Genomic DNA, 15,242 nt, shown 5'->3' with positions numbered 1-15,242 from the left:
CTCTTCTCATCAGGTGGCCAAAGTACTGGAGTCTCAGCTTCAACATCAGTCCTTCCAATGAACACCCAGGACTGATCTCCTTTAGGATGGACTGGTTGGATCTCCTTGCAGTCCAAAGGACTCTCAAGAATCTTCTCCAACACCACAGTTCAAAAGCATCCATTCTTCGGTTCTCAGCTTTCTTTACACTCCAACTCTCACATCCATACATGACCACTGGAAAAAGCACAGTAAGATGGTAGTAAACCACTTTGCATCCCCATTAGAAATCAGCTTATCAGCTTCTTATAAAATTGAATATGCATTTATCATGCAACTCAAAAGTCCCACTCAGGTATTTATCTCAGTGTATTATAAAAGTATGTTCTCTAAAGTTTATGGAAGTTTTATTTATTAATCACCCCAAATCAGAAACACCTCAAATGATCTTCACCTTATAAATGCATAAATGTTTTCTTTACATTCATGCAATGGACCACCATGTATAAAAAAGAATGTAGTAGTGATTCAGATAACATAAAGATCCTTAAGTGCATTTTGCTAATTGAAATAAGAGGGATAAAAAAAGCCACAAATTATAAACTTTTAATTTTTTAAATGGTGTATAATTCTGTAAAACATGAAACTAAACTATCAGTGTATCAGTAGTTGCCAACATTTAGAGCAGCATAATCATTTCTCTACAAAGGACAATAAGTGCACATTATGGAGAGAGCATTAAAGGAGTTGAACTCTATGGCACTGTGATGATATATACATGAGTATGTGCATTTGTATAATCCCATAGAACTGTACTCCACAAATTAAAATTTTTACAATGTGAAAATCAAAAGTAAAAAAAAATCAACAAAGATGTTGGAAGGATTCAAGATGAAATCAGATTGTGACAAATAACTCTAATACTATTACAATTTAGTAACATTACTGAAGGAAGTATATAAGAATGAAGGAAATATGTAAGATTTAATAAACTTTGGGATAGCTTTTATTTTATTCAAAATATTTTCTAATATTGAAACAAAATTAAAAGTTAAAAAGGAAAATACATACTTATACTCTTCATAATTTTAAAAGATAAATGTAATATACACTTACTCTAAATTTATATACAGATAAAATATTTTCTTTTTTTTTGGGGTGATAGAAATTTTAGAATCAGATTGCTTATATTTTGAATAGTAAATCAATGCCTAGTTATCTTTTTGTTATTCCTTTCTTTCTTAAATCCATTGTAGTAAGGTATCAAGTGATGAATATTTTCACTTTAAAAAAAAAATTGAGCTTTGCTTTGCAAAGCAATATATGATACATTTTATGAATACTCCATGTGTCCTTGGGGTGAAGACACATTCTGTAATTGTTTGGTACAGTATTTATATGTATCATTTGGGTCAAGCTTGTTATTTGTATTGTTCAAATCTTCTATATAATTTTACTCATTTTGTGTGTTTTTGTTGTTGTTGTTTTTTCTAATGTGTATTGAAAGAAATATCTTAAAATAGCCCATTATGATAATTAATTTGTTTCTCTTAATACTCTGTTTGTATATATTTTAATTTGCTATTACTTTTTGTGTTTTGCTTTGGAGGACTTAAAGATTTAGAATTGTAATATATTCCTAATGGACTGACTCTTTAGTCGTTATGCACTGTCTCCTAACCAGTGCTTTGGCAGCATATCACAAATATTTGTATCTTGTGTTTTCATTTTAAATCGGGTCTGCTAAGCTGCTAAGACACTTCAGTCATGTCCGACTCTGTGTGACCCCATAGACGTCAGCCCACCAGGCTCCCCGTCCCTGGGATTCTCCAGGCAAGAACATTGGAGTGGGTTGCCATTTCCTTCTCCAATGCATGAAAGTGAAAAGTGAAAGTGAAGTCCCTCAGTCATCTGACTCTTAGCGACCCCATGGGCCTCAGCCTACCAGACTCCTCCATCCATGGGATTTTAAAGGCAAGAGTACTGGAGTGGGGTGCCATTGCCTTCTCCGTAAATCAGGTCTGACTGTTCTTAATTTTTCTTCTTTATTTACCTTTTAAATTTTACCCATGTGTTGTCTAAAAGAATATTTAGTTTCCAAATATTCTAGAAATATTTTTAAGTATATTTATTTTTATTGTCCCAGTATATGCCCTATCTTGGAAAATGTTCTTCATGAACTTAAAAAGGATATGTATATTCTGATGTTAATGGTTGGAATGTTCCATAAATGTCAATTAAAATTTGTTGATCAATATTGTTGTTTATGTTTCTGTATCTTTGCAGATTTTCTATTCTTTCAATTATTGAAAGAAGGATATTAAAATATATCAATGCAATTGTAGATGTGCCTATTTCTTCTCACTTTTCTTTTAACTTTGTCTTTAATTTTGTTTAAACTTTGAATTTCTGTTACTAGTTATATAAGCTTTAATGATTGCTGTGTTCTCCTGATATAGAATCTCTTTGCTATTGCAAAGTGATCTTGTTTACTCCAGGCAATTTTTTATATCTGATACATTGAGGCACCCAGTTTTATTTTGAATGATGCTAGCTTGTCGTATTTCCCCCATCCTTTACTTTTATTTTAACGTGGTAGCGTCATATCTAAAAAGAGAATTTCTAACAGGCAACACATAGCTGGATTCTCACTTTTTAATGCCTTTAAGTTATTTATAATTAATGCAGTAATTTACACCAGGTTTAACTTTTTTAATTTTGTTATTGAATGTTTAACATTTTCTTTCCTTTTTTGAATTAGATTTCTTTTTGTTTTCCATTATATCACATTTGTCAGCTTATTAGGTATGCCTTTTTTTCAGTTCTGGAGATTATTTTAATCAGTTTTTGTTAATTTATTTATTTTAATTGGAGGCTAATTACTTCACAATATTGTGGTGCTTTTTACCAAAAATCGACATGAATCAGCCTTGGTTGTATTTGTGTCCCAACATCCTAAACCCCTCTCCCACCTCCCTCCCCACCCCATCCCACTGGGTTGATCCAGAGCACCAGCTTTGGGTGCCCTGCTTCATGTATCAAATTTGCAATGGTCATCTATCTTGCATGTGTAATATACATGTTTCAATGCTATTCTCTCATATTTGACTTTTCCTTTAAGATTTATAATGTGCATTTTTAATTTATCAGTCTACCTTATAGTGATATCACTTTTCATAAATTATAAGGATCACACAACATATATTTCCACTTTTTACTCTCCATTCTTTGATATACTAATATGTTTTAAAACCTACAATAAATTTTTAATTTTAGGCATTGGATTGTCTTTTCAAGAGGTTAAATGACAAGTAATTGCTTTATGATAATCCATATTTACCATTTTTGATGTCTATTGTTTCTTTGTATAGACTCACATTCCTTTGTATAGATTCATTTCTCCATCTGGTAGAATTTTCTTCTTTTTGAAGGGCTTCCTTTAACATTTGTGGTAGTACCTACTACTGATAAATTATTTCAATTTTCATTTAATTGAAAGAGTCTTTATCTGCATTATTTAAAAATTCTTTCTAGATATAAAATTCTAGAATGGTAGTTAATTTGTTTTGATCAGTTTCATTGGTTTTTTGTTTTTCATTGTATCAGTGTTTGAGATATACTCTAATATCCTACATTTTGTTTCTCTGTATATAATGGGGATTTTTTCCATCTAGATTCTTTTAGATTTTATTTATTTTGAAAAATGTGATTATCATGAGCCTTGGTGTATTTTTTAAAATCATTTTATAGTTGGATTTATTGTTTCTAAAAATGTAGGTTTGCAATTTCTATTACATCTGGATAAACTTTGGCCCTGTGTATTCAATTATGTTTCTCTTCCTTCCCAGTTTCCTCTTCTCTGTGGATTCCCATTACACTTGAAGTTCTTTCCCAGTCACTGTTTATTTTGCTTATTATTTTTTTTCTCTACTTTCATCTTTCATAATGCCACTTGCAATGTCTTCAGGTTCACTTATCCTTTTATCTACAGTACCTAATCTGTCATTAATCTCTTCCAGGAAATTTTTCAGCTCAGTCATTATATTTTTTTTATTTAGAGCAGTTTGAGTTGCATCTTTAAAGATATCTTATTCACTTCTACTTAACTTTTAAACTAATGTAATACAAATATATTATCTATATTTCAATATCTCTGCTAATTTTAGTTCTGGTCAGTGCTAAGTAACTGATTTTTATTTTCACCATGGGTCATAATTTCCTTTTTTTTCTGTATGCTTGATAATTTTTGATCATATGAAAGCTATACTAATTTACCTTTTTTGAGTGGTGAATATTTTTGAATCCTTATACTTTTGAGCTTTCTTTCAGCACATAGTTACTTATAGACCACTCAAATACTTCAGACCATACTTCTGAAATGTTAGATGAGGGCCAGAGCTGTGTTTAATTCATGGCTAGTTACTTCCCACTACTGAGCAAAATGCTTCTGATAACCCTAGTGTCATAAGAATCACTCCAGTGCCACATGAATTATTAAATTTTCCATTCAGGCTGGTAAAACCAGGCTCTACCTGGCTCTCTGTTAGAGTCACTTACTCGTCTTTCTGTTCTTTTTGGTAATTCTTTCCCAGAACTCAGATAATTAACTCATGTGCATACATTGATCTCTGTCACACTGAGTCCTCATATCGGCAGATGTCGGAATTCTCTCACTTTGCCGTCTCAACTCTAAGGTGTTCTGTCCTGCAAGCTCTAGGGCTTTGATCTTCCTGGGTTGTCACTCATAATGTCTGTTTGGGTTTGTCTGAACTACACGTCCTTCTACAGCAGCCTAGAAATTCTCCCAAAGGCAGTAATCTGGGGTAATCACAGGGCTCACTTTGTTTTACTTTTCTTCTTTCAGGAATCACTGTTACCTATTTTTTGATATCTAGTGTCTTAAAAAATTATTTATTTTCCCATATATATATATATATATATATATTTTTTTTTTTTTTTTCCTTAGGAGGGGTGAGGAAGGATTCAGGTGAGAGGGTAGTCTAGTTCCCAATTGTTTCTTGGCCAGAAAGAGAAGTACAGGTTAACTGGGCTATTTTAAAAGTTTCTAACTGACATCATTTCTTCTAGAGCATCAATATAATATTTAAGTTATCTGAGGGTGCTTCTAAAGTCACCTTTTATGAAATTGGTTTTGTTTTTAGATCTTTAGGATGCATGCCTTATCACTTAGAGTTCCTTATACATATTTCCATTTTCAACCCTTATAATTGTTAAAGGCATACCTGAAACTGTCTTTGGATATATGCTGGTTTTGATTAGAATCCTGTAACTTTATACAATTAAATTTAATTTCATGATCTTAAAGTTTCTTTAATTTTGAGACTGTGTTGTACTTCTTTTCTACCATTCATAGCTCCAGCAAACTTTATAAGTACATAGTATACACTTTGTAAATAAACAGTTTTATTGCCAATGAAAAGCAGATTTAGATTTAATATAGAACAAATGGCATTAAATGATACCTGCCTTGCTTTAATTTTCAATTCTGTGAAATTATTAGATTTACCATGCTGATAAAATATATACAGTACATTAAAAATTACATCCTTAAATAATAGTTGAGAATTGTGTAAATGAAAAGTACCTCCTGGGGATTTCACAGCAGGATAGGATGTCTTAAACCATGTGACAGGCATACTTTATGATCTTGTCTTTCTCAAAGGAGAATATGAAACTAATTTTGAGCATCTCAAGAGAAAAAAATATTGGCATTTAATTAACACCATAAGGCAGACAAACATAGCTCAAGTGATCTTTATCTCTGATGTTTGCCTTGGATGCTTGCAGGAATAGAAAGCTTTCAACAATTTTATGCTTTTTGTAGTACCCCTCTAAGGTACCTTCAGGCATCATGCACATAAGCTACATGCATAATATGGCTTTATTTATGGAGACACTTGCTGGGGCTTATAAGAAGCTGTCTCTATATTATTATTCAAATATCAAAATGATTATACTGTGTTATTTATGTAAGCACCTCTGGGAGAATACACTTTTCTTCTATGAAAAATAAAATTTAAGTCATCCCTATGAAAAGTACTATAGTAACTGATTCAAAAGCCTTGATACAATTCTACAGAATTTTCAGAAGCTTGTTAATCTGGTTCTGTAGGTAATTATTGACCTTTTAACATAATGTATATTTTACTTTGGTACCATAGAAATAGAATCAGAACATTAGACTCTTTGATACAAAATGAGAAAAATGGTAATTGCTCTTTTGATAAATATTCTAGGAAATAATTCTGATCACTTTCTATGTCTCAGGTTATAATAAAAAATACAATAAAATTTCTATGGATAAATAATCAAACATCACTTGAGGTCATTTTATTGGCAGTAATGGGAAACAGAGAGGAAACAAATAATTAAATAAATGAACCAAAAAATAACAGACAGTGACACATACATAATTTTTTAAAAGGTGACATTATGTTGGGTACCTGATAAATAGGTTTGATTTTGATTGTGTTATCACAGTCTGGAATTTCTGATGAGATGCTATTTAAACTAAAATCTAAATGATCAGAAGTGAATTATAGGATAATAAGTGGAAAGACTTCTTTAGGTAAATAAATTAATTAACTCAAAGACTTTAAGGTTACTTACTAGGCAAGAAATTATTAATTTACCATTATTTAACATAAAAATTACCTCGAGGTGCTTGTTTAACAGGATTGACAAGTTTTCTGCTTCATCAAGTCTGTTAAGATCTCAAGCTTAGGTTTCATTTGATTGAGATTCCATGATATTTTGGCTGTATTATGTACAGCACAATGCTTTTATGAATGGTGGGTTCAAGAAAGACATTCTAAGGAATCACACATAGGTTTTTCACTGACTTAGCCTAGAAGTGATGTATCACTCCTGCTTACATTTCATTGGCCAGATCTTGTCAAACATCACATTCAATTGTCAAGGGAGGTTAGGAGTAAAACTTCACCTACTTAGAGTCAGAAAAGAACAAGATACTGGTGAACCATTATAATATCTCTCCTAAATAGGAAACAGCTTGAACAATTTGCAGAACACAAAAAAATGGAGGGTGTTAAAGTGTAGAGATGAGGAGAAAGTCCTATGAGGTGACATTAGAAATAGAGATCAGAATCTCTTAAGGATTTTGTAAGCCAATAGTTAGTTGTTTGTATTATCTGAAGTGCAATTCCCATTGTATGTTTTAAAATGGTCCTGTGATCTTTAAAAGATCAATCTGGATGGTAAGTGGAATATGGATATTAGGCATAATAAAAAAGGTGACCAGGAGGAGGTCATTCAAATGTTGTAGGAGATAGATGGATATGAAAGTTAATAGTAAAGATCTAGAAAAGTGGAACCATTTATAAAGTGTTGTAGTTAAAATTGATCTCCCAATGGATTGCATGTGGCAGGAAGGAAAATATTTATATTTCTGTCTTGAGAAATGACATGGTACCTATTGGTATCTGAGATGAAGACATGTAAGGAGCATGTTTATAGTATAAATCCACAGGGTTTTTTTTTTTAATATATATGTATGACAGGTATATCAGAGATCATTAAAGATTTGTTGAATAGATTCCATCACTAGTTATTCAGGAAGTCACTGAGGATGGAAATACAGATTTTTTGCGTCTTCAGCATACAGATGGTAGTTTCAGCCATAGATAGGAATTTACCTATGAAGACCTGATGGGTGTTATACAATTGGTTTACTGTTGATATGGGACTAGAAAGAAAGTATCTAGGTTTTCAATCTTAACATTTCTTTCATTGTTCAATGCATTTTTCTGGAACAAACTGCACACACATTTTCGTTGTTGAAAACAGCATGATAAAATTTCCAGGGAATGTGCCTTAAAAATGGCCTGCCTTACTCTCGAATCAATAAGAAACTGTTTTTAAGACAGCTGCTATTTTCTGGTGCAGAATGCATCTCAACATTTCCTGGGTGAATGGTTCTGGAGGCTGCTTCATGATTACATTTTATGTTACTTATTGAAGGACCGACAATTACTATGCCATATTTCACAGAAAAAGATGATTCTGTTGACTCTCCATTGACAAAGCTTCTGAACTAGACAATAGGTTTTATTTAAATGTCCATATTATCTTGCTTAGTTTCTTAAGGAAATAACTGAATATGTAAGATAAGAAGTCTCTGTAATCTCTACCTACTCAAATCCTATTTAACAGGACTCGTCTGAAGCTCAGTAAAACCTCTCTATGATACTCTGCATGTCTCATTTGGATGTGAAAATATTAAAATTCATATTATTAATCTGATGTTTTTCATATCTATACATTTATATACATATTCTACATATATTGCTGTTGCTATTGCTAAGTCGCTTCAGTCGTGTTTGACTCTGTGCGACCCCATAGACAGCAGCCCACCAAGCTCCCCTGACCCTGGGATTCTCCAGGCAAGAACACTGGAGTGGGTTGCCATTTCCTTCTCCAATGCATGAAAGTGAAAAGTGAAAGTGAAGTCGCTCAGTCGTGTCCGACTCTTAGCGACCCCATGGACTGCAGCCCACCAGGCTTCTCCCTCCATGGGATTTTAAAGGCAAGAGTACTGGAGTGGGCTGCCATGTCCTTCTCCATCTGCATATATACACATACGTATATATGTATGTACATGTATTGGTGTTGTTTGCCCAGTCGTGTCTGACTCTTTGTGACCCTATGGACTGCAGAATGCCAGGCCTCCCTGTCCCTTATCATCTCCTGAAATTTGCCCAAGTTCATGTTCATTGCATCATTGATGACATCCAGCCATCTCATCCTCTGATGCCCTCTTCTCCAATCCTTTATGTATATGTATGTATATATATATATATGTATAAAACTTCAGATTAATAATTTAAATTTTGCATATTTTCACAGATGCATGTGTTATTCCTTAGTAAATTGTTAGAGTGTGTGATTTCTATTTTAGGTTTCCCTTCAAATTTCCTAGCCTATCTTAAATCATGTAATAGGTAGGCAATAAACCTGGTATTCTGAATATGTTGTTTGTACATGCAGGTGCATATCTTTTGTGTATGTGTGTATAAGGGGAAGAAAAAAGAGAGGACAGGTGTCAAAATGCTAATGAGTCCACTTAAAAAAAAGCATACATTTTATTTGGGGGGATCTTCAAAATCACTGCAGATGGTGACTGCAGCCATGAAATTAAAAGATGCTTGCTTCTTGGAAGAAAAGTTATGACCAACCTAGACAGCATATTAAAAAATAGAGACATTACTTTGCCAACAACGGTCTGTCTAGTCAAAGCCATGGTTTTTCCAGTAGTGATGTATGGATGTGAGAGTTGGACTATAAAGAAAGCTGAGCGCTGAAGATTTGACACTTTTTTTTTTCCATTTATTTTTATTAGTTGGAGGCTGATTACTCTACAATATTGTAGTGGTTTTTGCCATACATTGACATGAATCAGCCATGGATTTACATGATTTGACACTTTTGAACTGTGGTGTTGGAGAAGACTCTTGAGAGTCCCTTGAACTGCAAGGAGATCCAACCAGTCAAGCCTAAATGAAATCAATCCTGAATATTCATTGGAAGGACTGATGTTGAAGCCGAAACTCCAATACTTTGGCCACCTGATGCGAAGAACTGACTTATTTGAAAAGAGCCTTTTGCTGGGAAAGATTGAAGGCGGGAGGAAAAAGGTACAACAGAGGATGAGATGGTTGGATGGCATCACCTACGTGATGGACATAAGTTTGAAGAGGCTCCGGGAGTTGGTGATGGACAGGTAAGCCTGGCATGATGCAGTCCATGGGGTCGCAAAGAGTCGGACACGACTGAGCAACTGAAATGAACTGATATATTTTAACCTTTGTAATATAGAAATAATAATGCATTTTTGAGCAATTTGAAATTCTGAAAATATCCACAGAATTGCATTTTAAATAGCTCAGGGCTTCTCAGGTGGTGCTAATGGTAAAGAATCAGTCTGCCAATGCAAGGTACATAAAAGACTTGGTTCAATCCTTTTTGGGCCGGGAAGATCCCCTGAAGGAGGAAATGGCAATCCGCTCCAATATTCTTCCTGGAGAAGCCCAAGGACAGAAGAGCCTGATGGAATGCAGTTCAAGGGATAGCAAAGAGTCAGACACAACTGCGCAACTGAGCAGACACAAATATTTTGGAATTTTTACAAGATCTATAAATCATGCTATTATGAAATTGAGTCTTATATTACTTTTTTTTAGATCAAAATTAGCCAAACATTAGCAATTTCAAATGGTTTAATCTAATCTAGTCGTATTTTTATAAGTTGATGTCCCATAATATGTGATGAACTTATTTTCTGCCAGGAAATGATTCCTGAATATATGATTATAATTGGCTGTTCAGCACTCCTGATTAACGTACTGATTTATTCAGCCACTTAAATATTGTTAATCATTTATTTCTTTTGTATTTTTAATAAATATGATTTGCTATTTTTCTAAATAAATCCTAGTCTCTATGTATTATCATTATTTTTATATAATCCTAACCAAGAATCACTAAAGTATATCATTTCTAAGTTCCTTGACTCAACTTGGCAAATATATATCTTGAAATGTGTATTAATTTATCATTCTATTTGAAGGAGAAAAAATAATGTGTTTTAATGTACCTACTGAGTACCTTTTCCAATGAAGTGAAACCAAATTATATAATTTACTTATCTTTAATAATGATGGCAAACATTTTTCATATTTTATTAGATATTTTCTGAAATGTATTTATAATTTACTATTTTCTCTTTTGTAAACTTAGAAATTTCTCACTTTTAGAAATCTTTCACTGTGTACAAGGTAATTAACTTTTTCTGAGAGATTTAAAAATATTTCCAAATTTTTTATTTATGTTTACTTTGTTAAATTTTAAAATACAGAGAAATAAAACTTGGGGTGGCAAAACATATTAATGTTCCCCTGTGTCTTTTAAAATCAGCTTTTACATGATTATTCAAATGTTTATTGTTCATATACTTTTGTAATTTATTTAAATAATCTGCCACAAATTTGTTTTCAGCCAGATATAAAATTGCCAAAATCAGCTGGATCATAGAACAAGAGAGTTCCAGGAAAACAACTACTTCTGCTTTATTGACTACACCAAAGCCTTTGACTGGATCACAACAAACTGTAGAAAGTTCTTAAAGAGATGGAAATACCAACCACCTTACCTGCCTCCTGAGAAACCTATATGCAGGTCAAGAAGCAGCAGTTAGAACTGGACATGGAACAGCAGACTGGTTCCAAATAGGGAAAGGAGTACGTCAAGGCTGTATATTTCACCATGCTTATTTAACTTATATGCAGAGTACATCATGTGAAATGCTGGGCTGGATGAAACACAAGCTGGAATCAAGATTGCCGGGAGAAATATCAATAAACTCAGATCCACAGATGACATCACCATAACGGCAAAAAGCAAAGAGGAACTAAAGAGCCTCTTGATGAAAGTGAAAGAGGAGAGTGAAAAAGTTGGCTTAAAGCTCAACATTCAGAAAACAAAGATCATGGCATCTGGTCCCATCACTTCATGGCAAATAGATGAGGAAACAATGGGAACAGTGGTACACTTTATCTTGGGGGACTCCAAAATCACTGCAGATGGTGACTGAAGCCATGAAATTCAAAGATGTTTGCTCCTTGGAAGAATACTATGACCAACCTAGATAGCATATTGAAAAGCAGAGACATTACTTTTCCAACAAAGATCCATCAAGTCAAAGCTATGGTTTTTCCAATAGCCATGAATGGATGTGAAAGTTGGGCCAAAAACAAAGCTGAGCACTGAAGGATTAATGCTTTTGAACTGTGGTGGTGTTGGAGAAGACTCTCGAGAATCCCTTGGACTGCAAGGAGATCCAACCAGTCAATCCTCAGGGAAATCAGTCCTGGATATTCATTGGAAGGACTGATGCTAAAGCTGAAACTTCAATATTTGGGCCACCTGATGTGAAGAACTGACTCATTGGAAAAGAGCCTGATGCTGGGTAAGATTGAAGGTGGGAGGAGAAGGGGGCGACAGAGGATGAGATGGTTGGATGGCATCACCAACTCACTGGACATGAGTTTGAGCAAGCTTTGGGAGTTGGTGATGGACAGGGAAGCCTAGCATGCTGCAGTCCATGGGGTCGCAAAGAGTTGGACATGACTGAGTGACTGAACTGAACTGAATGTGCATTGACTTTAACTTGGCATTTTTAATCAAACATTTTCTCTTCATTTTAAAATTCTATTTCTTAGTTATATAGGAGTTTAGCTTTATAGTATATTATGCCTCACATAAATATACACATGACAGTTGTGTATATTTCCAATTCTCCATTAATTTTGGAAAATTATTTTCATTTCATTTATTGTGTCAAAAGAAAATTCATATCAAGTAAACTTGGTATGAATATTTTATTGAGTGAGATAGGAACTGCCAACAGGAATACTTCAAACTTGAAGTATGGAAACTGGTAAGAGGCTCAGAGGCATAATGTCACAAGAAGTCATAAAATGAAAATGAGGAAGCTGTTTAACCATTACAATGATAGCTTATCGCAATGGGAGTGTCCTGACAGCAGAGGATACATTAAAAGTGATTTTTTTTTATACCATTTTAGAAAGAACAGTTAAATTTAATTTTTACTATCTGAGGTATTTGCAGGAAATAAACTAAGTTTTGCTTACATGACTTAATTGATTTTGTATACTCAAAGGGTCTTCAAGCTTCATCTCCATTTTCTTTTATTTTGACAATCATAACCCATTTGTTATCTCAAATATTGAGAAACAAGACTTACTAACATTATTTGTCTCTTAAAATAATTACTATGACATTTATTTTCAGAAAGTTTTTAAAATCAATCCTTCAAGATCAACATTGTATTTACCAGGCCATTTTTGCACCATTACCTATGTAACTGAATAAATCATGTCAATCCTATAATTATTGTGAATGTTTATTGAAAATTACAATATAAATTGCATAAAACATTCTGCAAAATTTTTCTTTATGGCATTGTTAAGTGCCATCCAAAAAAACTATTTATGATACACAGACATGCTGACTATTTGAGACAACAGATACTATTAATTCTTGAGTTTATTTCTGAATAATATATTTGATTTTCTACATATAAAATTGAGAAATGCTATATGCAGTGATAATTTTCTCCCCTTTTCCATCAGTTGCTACCTTTAATATTTTATGTCTTATTGACGTGGTTAGAACTTCCTGAAAAACACTTTACCAATAATAGTGGTTACACTTACTGAGAAACATTGCAGGATCTCCTTCAAGCCAGTAATTATTTATACATCTTTCATTGGATGGTGAAACACACCTATATTTTTAGTTATTTACAAGTAATTTGATACTATTTCAAATAATAAATTTTTGAAATTAGTATAAATAACATACATCTCCCTATTGAACTTTTTGTGCAATATACTTATTGATTTTTAAATTATTAAATTATACATTTTTAAATATCCAATTACAATTCTGGGATAAGATTTCTTTTCTTAGAATTAGTCATCTGATACATAGTTAAAACTATTCAATAAATACTTTATTAAGATTTTACCATACATATATATACAAAAAAAATTGAAGATTGAAATTGTGAGGCTGTCATGGCTAACGCCATGGCAGGCAGCCTAGATTAGGAGTAGGCCTGGTTTCCCAGGGTAACAAAATTATCAGGCCTCCTGGAGCCAGCCAATCAACATATGCCTAGCCAGAAAAAAGGGAACCTATCAGGTGAAAGCTGAAAGCCCCATGTTGAGCCAACAAAAATTACCTTGCAACTGTGTAACCAATTCGCTTACACCAACTACCTGCTGCTTATTTTGACCTCGGGTCAAAATAGTTAATAAATACCCGAGAGAACTGGGGCTCGGGGCCTTTCGTCCTCACACACCTGGTGAGGACGGGAGGCCCTGGCTCGAGTCAGTAATAAATTCCCCTATTGCTAGTTGCATTGTTTTGAGGAGTCTTCTTTCCCGACCGGGGACTCGGACTATGGGCAGAACATTTGGGGGCTCGTCCGGGATCCCTTGACCAGGGAAGAACGCTCTTTGGAACAAAGGGGAAAAAAGACAGGTAATAGCACCGGTGCTCAGGCAGGTCTAGAAAAGTCCAGAGTAAAGCCGAGCCCTGCTGTGAAGCAGGAAGGTGTCTGGCGTTAGGGAAAGCTTTCCATGAGGGAACGGACTGGCCGTTCTGGCTGGCGTGAGGCTGAAGCCATCGAGCGCGCTGGGAGGCAGCCAGCTCTGCGGGAAGGAGACCTCTTCTCCTAAGCCTGAAGCTGGGGAACAGTGGATGCCATACGGTAAGGTGACCCTTGTTCCAGAGGATCTGTGTTGTTGGCCGATGTGTGTCTGTCTGTGTGTTTTTCTGTATAACTGCCGGCATTGTCTCCTGTCTCGTTGTTCTCTGGTGTGTCGTTGTCTACTTCTTCCTATAAAGCCTTGGAGCCTCATTTCTGTTTCTGGGAGTTTCAGTGAACAGGCAGACAGTTGTCGGGGCAACTGACGAGTCCTGGCCAGGGCTACTCCCTGGTGGATTCTGAAGGCCTCCCAACAAGTCAGCCCCAGTAACGGGAACCCGAGAGGGTGAAACTCTTTCCTTTTTTCTCGTATTCTAAACCGAGAATCTGGCCAAATAAAAACCCGTCTGTGTGGGCACGGGACAGGCACTTAAGAGCTGATAGGGTGCCTGCCACTGGAAGACTCCCGTGAAAGGATAAGGGGGTCATGGAACAGGCTAGAAACCCTTAGGGTGCCCGCCCCCAGCAAGAAAACTTCCGTGCAATGACTAAGGCACTCAAATAATTCCACGAAGCATACCACAAGCCCAACCTCCTGGCCGCCACCACTCCCAATAGGATTTATTGGTGGTAATTCTTGGTGACTTTCTTCTGACTCTCGCTATGGGGCAAAGAGATTCCACCCCACTCTCTCTCATGACTGATCATTTCTCGGATGTCAGGGCTAGAGCATATGATCTGTCACTACTGGTTACAAAGAGTAAATTAATAACCTTTTGCTCTGCAGAGTGGCCCACTTTCCAAGTTAGATGGCCACCAGAGGAAACTTTTCAACCTTCTATTATTCAGGCAGTGAAAGAAAAAGTTATGGCTCCTGATCCCTGGGGCCACGCGAGCCAAGTCCCATATGTTATGGTCTGGCAAGATCTAGTAAAAGATCCGCCCGAATGGTTAAAACCTTTTGTTCACAAACCCTGATTCTCCTAATGTA

Source organism: Dama dama, chromosome 27 (genome assembly GCF_033118175.1).
Source record: "Dama dama isolate Ldn47 chromosome 27, ASM3311817v1, whole genome shotgun sequence".
In the NCBI taxonomy this organism is placed as follows: domain Eukaryota; kingdom Metazoa; phylum Chordata; class Mammalia; order Artiodactyla; family Cervidae; genus Dama; species Dama dama.
Note: the sequence above shows the minus strand (reverse complement) of the source record.